Genomic DNA, 8,074 nt, shown 5'->3' on the forward strand with positions numbered 1-8,074 from the left:
GAGGCAGGTTGAGGTGGCTAGAGTCAGAGTAGTGCAGAAGGTGTCGTATGCTGAGACAGTGAAGGAAGTAGAGGAGGATGGGTCAAGGGTGAGAGATCCTGAGAGGATCCCTGTGAGTAGTAGATCTGTGCCAGCACAGAGGGATAGATCAACGAGTGATATATGCTTCAGTAAAGTTAACTTCTTGCCGTTCATAGCAATGGTTATCAACTGTACAGCAGAAATTGAATGAAATTGAATGTAAATCACAGAAAATAGATGTTGTGGTGGCAGCTGCAGAGAACTATTTGGGCATACAAGATTAGACTTCAGAAGAGTTACAGGGTGTGTTGAGTTGTGGTTTCCTGTCCTCCCAGGCCGTTGGCATGGTACAGGAGCAGATAGGGTCAAAGTAGTGGAATTGGGTAGTGGGTATTTAATGAGTGTAGGGTTAGTTGGAAGGGTGTTTTTTTATTATTATTATAATTTCCCCTTTTCCCATTTTGTGTCACAAAGTATAATGGATTTATATTATAGTCCAGTTGGGGGCGGTAATGCAACATATTGGATGCCAACCGCCGTTAAACTCCAAAGAAGAAGAAACGTTACATTATGGCAATGTACAGTGTCTCTGCCTCTCTCATTCCATTACTTTTGCAGTAGTTGGTTGTATGGGTCTCTGTCTGTCAGCACCCCATTCATAACCAATCGTTGATGGATATTTATAGAGCTCTGATCAGGACGACAATTGATTACGGGTGTATAGTTTATCGAACAAGGCAAAACTTGGCTTCAGAAGCTGGACAGAATCCAGTATATAGCTTTAAGGATATGTATTGGTGCATTTAAATCAACATCTGTATGTGCCTTACTAGTGGAGGCAGGAGAGATGCCTTTGGATATACAGCGTAAAAATGGTCATTATCTTATTGGGTTGAAAGGCTGTGAGGTTGAGCATCCCACTGCTACTGTTCTAGATGACTGTTGGGAATATACTAGTAGACAAGGCAGTGGTTTTGGTTGGACAGTTGGAAAGCTTGCTGATGAGAGTGGTTTGAGGGAGTTGGAGGTTGGCCCTTCCGTGGTGATAGGGGATGTTCCTCCATGGTTACTCCCAGACCCTGTTGTTGATCTAACCTTGGTAGAGAAAAGGAAAGATTGGTCAGAAGTCAGTGATATAGTGAAACTGGTTGACAATTACATTGGTAGAAGTTTTTATGCTTTTCTACCACTTTTCACAGATGGATCCAAGGACCCAGATAGTGGGCTCACAGGAGCAGGCGTTTACATTCCTGAATTTGATGTGCAGATATGTAGAAGACTAACAGATGAACTGTCAGTATACTCAGTTGAACTGTTGGTGATAATAGTTGCCCTCCAGTGGGTGGAGGACATACAACCTGTTAGAATTATATTATGCTCAGATTCTCTGTCTGTATTGAATAGTTTATCATCTGGTAAATCTAATAGGAGTGACCTGCTATTGGAGGTATTAATGTTATTATGGAGAATTGAGAGAATGGGTGTAGTAGTGACATTCTGCTGGGTCCCAGCTCATTCGGGTGTGGAAGGGAATGAAATTGTAGACCAGTTAGCTAAAAGAGCTTTGAAACTAGATATAATTGATATTAATGTTCCACTGGGTAGAGGTGAGGCCAAATGTAAGATCAGAGCCATTTTGATAGATGTGTGGCAGAAGAGATGGTACTCTGAGCACAAGGGCCGGCATTTATATGAATAGTTTACAGTTTTACAGAAAGGTCGATGGACCAAGATTCAAAGGTCAGATTAGGAAGGAAGAGGTGGTGTTTACTAGATTGTGCTTAGGACATTGTACATTGAACTCGTCATTACATCTGGGTGGCAATCATGTGAATGATTTGTGTCTGGGGGGTACGGTCGATGAAACGGTGGAGCATGTGTTGTTATATTGTTGTAAGTATGTTTTAGAGAGGGAAAGATGTGTAGGGTCATTGAGGTTGGGGGGGTTGGAAGGGATTTGAGGGATGGGGGAGGGTCTATCTTGAAGTTAGTAGGGCTCTTCTTTATTTTCTCAGAAGTACTGAGTTAGGTAGGAGGATTTAGAAATGTTGGAAACCGTGATTGACCACACACTCCAGAACAGTAGGTGGCGGCATGCACCTTTATTGTTGGTTTGTGGACCGTCATTATATCATAGAAGAAGAAGTTGGTTGTGTGAGAGTTTTGTGGTTCGTGAGGAGGGCTACTATTCTTTTTTCTTTTGGTTCTTGCGTATTTTCTGAATTTATTTTCTCATGGTGGAGGGTTTGTTTATTGGTTTCCACTGTTTATCGTTTAGAGTTGAGGGGGGAGTAGGGGTAGTTTGTTCAGGCGGCGTGATGGCCTCAACCGAGTGGAGAAGAAACGCTGTCGCTTCGGGTGCGTTCCGGAGAAAGGTGTGGAGGAAGTTTTGCTCATGGTCGGCGAACAGGTTGGAGCAGAACATCTGCATTCTGCATCCAGAATGAACAAGGCGGTGGTTGTGTTAATGAAAAAGGTTTGTCTTGTTGCGAGTGGGATTTTTGTGAGGGGTGTGTTGGTGCAGATTTCGCCTCTTTCGACAAGAGTTGTGGTGGCTAATCTGCCTCCGTTTATTACGTACGAACAGACCGCAAGTAGTTGGTTAGTTTTGGTAAATTTGCAAGTGGTTTTCGTGTGCTCTCGGCTGGGTGCCAAGCGGAATCCGTTAAACATGTCTCTTTTCGTTGACAAGTGTTTGTTTCTTAACAAACTTCAAGGTTACACAGGGGAGGGGTGGAACACAGGGTTTGCTAGCACAGATAGTTTTCGGTGTTTCTAGTGTGGGGATCATCAGTTATAGGCTACAAGCAGCAATATGATTGATAGGTAGGACAGGTATTGAACCCCGGCCAAATAATCCCTACTCAGATGCGCTAACCTCAACCCTAGTAAACATGCATTATAAAAACCTTCTATATAAAATTCTCATATTGGGAGTAAATAGCCTCTGAATAGAAAAGAAAAAACACTGCATCTTCCAGCCCACCAATAAATTACATAATGAAAATGTCGCGGTTAGCATATTTACCTCAACATGCCACTCGCTTGCGTGAGAAGGCAGAGTGCTCGATGCTGGTTGATGAATTTGACAATTAATGTACTAGGAAAATACGTTTTTGTCGACCAGAGGTGACTGAATTAATGTTTAGGCTTATTGATAATCATTATAGTAATGAAGTATAATTTCAAAACATGACCATAAAAACAGGTAATAATAAACATGACTCATCATTATATTACTTCACAGTAATGTGTTTTCAGTCCTTCCTCTTGCGTTAGCAGTGTGGAAAGGGACAGTAAAAAGCTCAGGCAGGAGGAGTTTTCCTGTGAGGGGGAGTGGTGGTGTATCAAGGGAGAGAACTAAACTAATCTTCTGAAATGTCATTCATGGTCTTATGCTGCCATCTATTGGAATTATTAAGCAACTGCAGTAGTACTGAATAAAGTGTTTTTCCTTACTAATCCTTACTAAAGTAGTGATTACTCAGAATGGCAAAATAAATGGCGGGGGTACCAGGAGGGAGGAGAGTACATTTTTTACATTTTGGTCATTTAGCAGATGCTCTTATCCAGAGCGACTTACAGTTAGTGAGTGCATACATTTTCATACTGTCCCCCCATGGGAAACGAACCCACAATCCTGGCGTTGCAAGCGCCATGCTCTACCAACTGAGCTACATGGTAGTTGTGCATGGCCATGTGGTGGTGCGCAGGCCGTGGAGAAAGCGGTGGTGGGGAGGGTTGCAGCTGGGCTACATGAGCTGAGGCAGGTTTCTGTAGTAACAGAGACTCCGGTGGGCAAAGGCTTGGTGGGCTCATCCCAGGAAATATTGCCTGTCATTGGGGAAGAGGCACTGATCAGGGGGGAAGTGCAGGGGGGCAGAGACTGGGGAGGAGGAGGACAGTACCTTGCCAATGGTGGAGGAGGAGGAAGAGGGGGGAGGTGAGTCTGCGGGAGCGGAGGACAAGGCGTCTCGTTTTCAGACGGCTCATTGGATCCAGAGCTGACAGCCAGTCAGGCTGAGGGCCCAGTATATACTGTGAGAGAACTTTCAAGGTTCCTGATGGAGACTAAAGGGGAAAAAGAAGGTTCTGCTGGAGTCTTATTTGATTGATCCTGGAAGGTTTGTAAGGTCAGTACAACACGTGATGAAGAATGAGGGGTTTAGTGTCCTCTCACCCAGGAAGCGGTATAGGCTGAGAAAATGGGTCATGGGTTCTGAAGGGCATGTCTTCAGAATCTGCTTAAATTGATGTTTTTTTCTGGCATGGCAGCTTTATGGGCTTCTCTACTGGTTTCTGATTGTGGTGATTTCCCTCCCACCTCTTATGGACTTCCTTAACATGAACGGCGGCAGAGAGGGGGAATATGTCAAACAAAAACATTTAAATGCCATGGCACAAATCTTAGTGCAGGGGTAGCAAAAGAGGTGTGTAAGGGTAGGTTGTTTGTGTTTAGAGCCCAAATAATGACCTTGTCTTTGCTTTCATAAATGTGTCTGCACCTAGTACAGGGCTCAGTTGTCTGTTTCACCAGGGCCCAGGCAGGTGTCCTATTGGAAATTACATGTAAAGCTCTTCCAAGATATCACTTTTTGCTCAAGCTTCCAAGGCGTTTGGGAGAGTTGGGGACAGCAGAAGGGGGAGTTTGAGTCTCTGTCAGTGATGGGATGTAGGGAAAGCCCAGAGCTTTAACATGTTGGGAGAGATGGATGCTACCAGCTCTTTCTTTTTGGGGTTGGAAAACCAGAGTGGGGAAACCAAGGAAATCCCTTGTTTACGTTTGTCTGATGGGTGTGTAACTTATGTTGTGGGGGAGATGAGGGAGCCTGATGGGTGGGTAACTTCTGTTGTGGGGAAATGAGGGAGCCTGATGGGTGGGTAACTTCTGTTGTGGAGGTGATGAGGGAGCCTGATGGGTGGGTAACTTCTGTTGTGGGGGAGATGAGGGAGCCTGATGGGTGGGTAACTTCTGTTGTGGGGGAGATGAGGAGCCTGATGGGTGGGTAACTTCTGTTGTGGAGGTGATGAGGGAGCCTAATGGGTGGGTAACTTCTGTTGTGGGGGGAGATGAGGGAGCCTGATGGGTGGGTAACTTCTGTTGTGGGGGGAGATGAGGAGCCTGATGGGTGGGTAACTTCTGTTGTGGGGGAGATGAGGGAGCCTGATGGGTGGGTAACTTCTGTTGTGGGGGAGATGAGGGAGCCTGATGGGTGGGTAACTTCTGTTGTGGAGGTGATGAGGGAGCCTGATGGGTGGGTAAGTTCTGTTGTGGGGGAGATGAGGGAGCCTGATGGGTGGGTAACTTCTGTTGTGGGGGAGATGAGGGAGCCTGATGGGTGGGTAACTTCTGTTGTGGGGAGATGAGGCCGCGGCTGTGGAGTTGTACTCTGATTTATAGAGGGCAGAACTTGGTGTTCTCAGGTTCTGCTTACAGACCTTTCCAAACTCTCTCTGTCACAGAGAAATCAAATATAAATTTCCCTGGCCTTTCACAAACCCTCAGCTGCTGTCTCTCAAACGGTCTGCCTGTGGATTTATATAAAAAGTTCTGGGGAATTATTGGACAGGACTTCTGTTGCGTCAGTGCATCGGGGTGGGGGAGCTGCTGCTAAGGTGTAGACGGGAGGCTTTGACTCTCCTGCCCAAACAAGTAGATTTGAGCGACTTAAAGAACTGGAGGCCTGTGGCATTGCTCTGTGTGGACTATAAGGTCTTTGCCAAGGTCCTCGCTAACTGTCTCAAGTCCCACCTGGACTCTATTGTACACAAGGACCAAACGTACTGTGTACCAGGACGTTTGGTGTCTCATCTCCCAAATGTCATACAGAGGGAGGGTTCTGATCATCAAGATCTTGGCGGCATCCTCCTTATGGCATAAATCGGCCATTCTCAACCCCCCGGTGTTCTGCTTGTGGACCTGCAGCGCAATTTTTTTCAGGTAGGGGCATCACTGTCTGAGGGCTGCGGTGCTGTACCTGCCTGTCCAGGAGGGGGGACAAGGCCTGGTGGACCTGGAGAGCAGGGTGGCAGTATTCTGACTGGAATATGTTCCGGGATTCTTCAGATAGCATTGAGGAGTACACCATATCAGCCACTGGCTTCATCAATAAGTGCATCGATGACGTCATCCCCACAGTGACCGTACGTACATACCCCAACCAGAAGCCATGGATTACAGGCAACATCCGCACTGAGCTAAAGGGTAGAGCTGCCGCTTTCAAGGAGCGTGACTCTAACCCGGAAGCTTATAAGAATGCCCTCCGACGAACCGTCAAACACGCAAGGAGTCAATACAGGACTAAGATTGAATCGTACTACACGCTCTGACGCTCTTGGATGTGGCAGGGCTTGAAAACTATTACAGACTACAAAGGGATGCACAGCCACGAACTGCCCAGTGACACAAGCCTACCAGATGAGCTAATTCACTTCTATGCTCGCTTCGAGGCAAGCAACATTGAAGCATGCATGAGAGCATCAGCTGTTCCGGATGACTGTGATCACACTCTCCATAGCCGATGTGAGTAACACTTTTAAGCAGGTCAACATTCACAAGGCCGCAGGGTCAGACGGATTACCATGACGTGTACTCCGAGCATGTGCTGACCAACTGGCAAGTGTCTTCACTGACATTTTCAACATGTCCCTGACTGAGTCTGTAATACCAACATGTTTCAAGCAGACCACCATAGTCCCTGTGCCCAAGAACACTAAGGTAACCTGCCTAAATGACTACCGACCCCTAGCACTCACGTCTGTAGCCATGAAGTGCTTTGAAATGCTGGTCATGGCTCACATCAACACCATTATCCCAGAAACCCTAGACCCACTCCAATTTGCATACCGCCCCAACAGATCCACAGATGATGCAATCTCTATTGCACTCCACACTGCCATTTCCCACCTGGACAGGAGGAACACCTACAGTGGGGAGAACAAGTATTTGATACTCTGCCGATTTTGCAGGTTTTCCTACTTACAAAGCATGTAGAGCTCTGTCATTTTTGTCATATGTACACTTCAACTGTGAGAGACGGAATCTAAAAGAAAAATCCAGAAAATCACATTGTATGATTTTTAAGTAATGAATTTGCATTTTATTGCATGACATAAGTATTTGATACATCAGAAAAGCAGAACTTAATATTTGGTACAGAAACCTTTGTTTGCAATTACAGAGATCATACGTTTCCTGTAGGTCTTGACCAGGTTTGCACACACTGCAGCAGGACTTGGGCCCATCCTCCTAAGACCTTCTCCAGATCCTCAGGTTTCGGGGCTGTCGCTGGAGCAATACGGACTTTCAGCTCCCTCCAAAGAGTTTCTTGTGGGTTCCGGTCTGGAGACCGGCTGAGCCTCCTGGGACCTTGAGATGCTTCTTATGGAGCCACTCTGAGTGCCTGGCTGTGTTTCGGTCGTTGTCATGCTGGAAGACCCAGCACGACCCATCTTCAATGCTCTTACTTAGGGAAGGAGGTTGTTGGCCAAGGTCTCGCGTACATGGTCCCATCCATCCTCCCCCTCAATACGGAGCAGTCGTCCTGTCCCCCTTTGCAGAAAAGCATCCCCAAAGAATGATGTTTTCTCCACCATGCTTCACGGTTTGGATGGTGTTCTTGGGGTTGTACTCATCCTTCTTCTTCCTCCAAACACGGCGAGTGGAGTTTAGATCAAAAAGCTCTATTTTTGTCTCATACCAGACATGACCTTCTCCCATTCCTCCTCTGGATCATCCAGATGGTCATTGGCAAACTTCAGACGGGCCTGGACATGCGCTGGCTTGAGCAGGGGGACCTTGCGTGCGCTGCAGAGTTTTAACCATGACGGCGTAGTGTGTTACTAATGGTTTTCTTTGAGACTGTGGTCAAGCTCTCTTCAGGTCATTGACCAGGGTCCTGCCGTGTAGTTCTGGGCTGATCCTCACCTTCCTCATGATCATTGATGCCCCCACGAGGTGAGATCTTTGCATGGAACCCCAGACCGAGGAGTGATTGACCGTTCTTGAACTTCTTCCATTTCTAATAATTGCGCAACAGTTGTTGCCTTCTCA

The sequence above is a fragment of the Coregonus clupeaformis genome, unplaced genomic scaffold (genome assembly GCF_020615455.1).
Source record: "Coregonus clupeaformis isolate EN_2021a unplaced genomic scaffold, ASM2061545v1 scaf0374, whole genome shotgun sequence".
Lineage (NCBI taxonomy): Eukaryota > Metazoa > Chordata > Actinopteri > Salmoniformes > Salmonidae > Coregonus > Coregonus clupeaformis.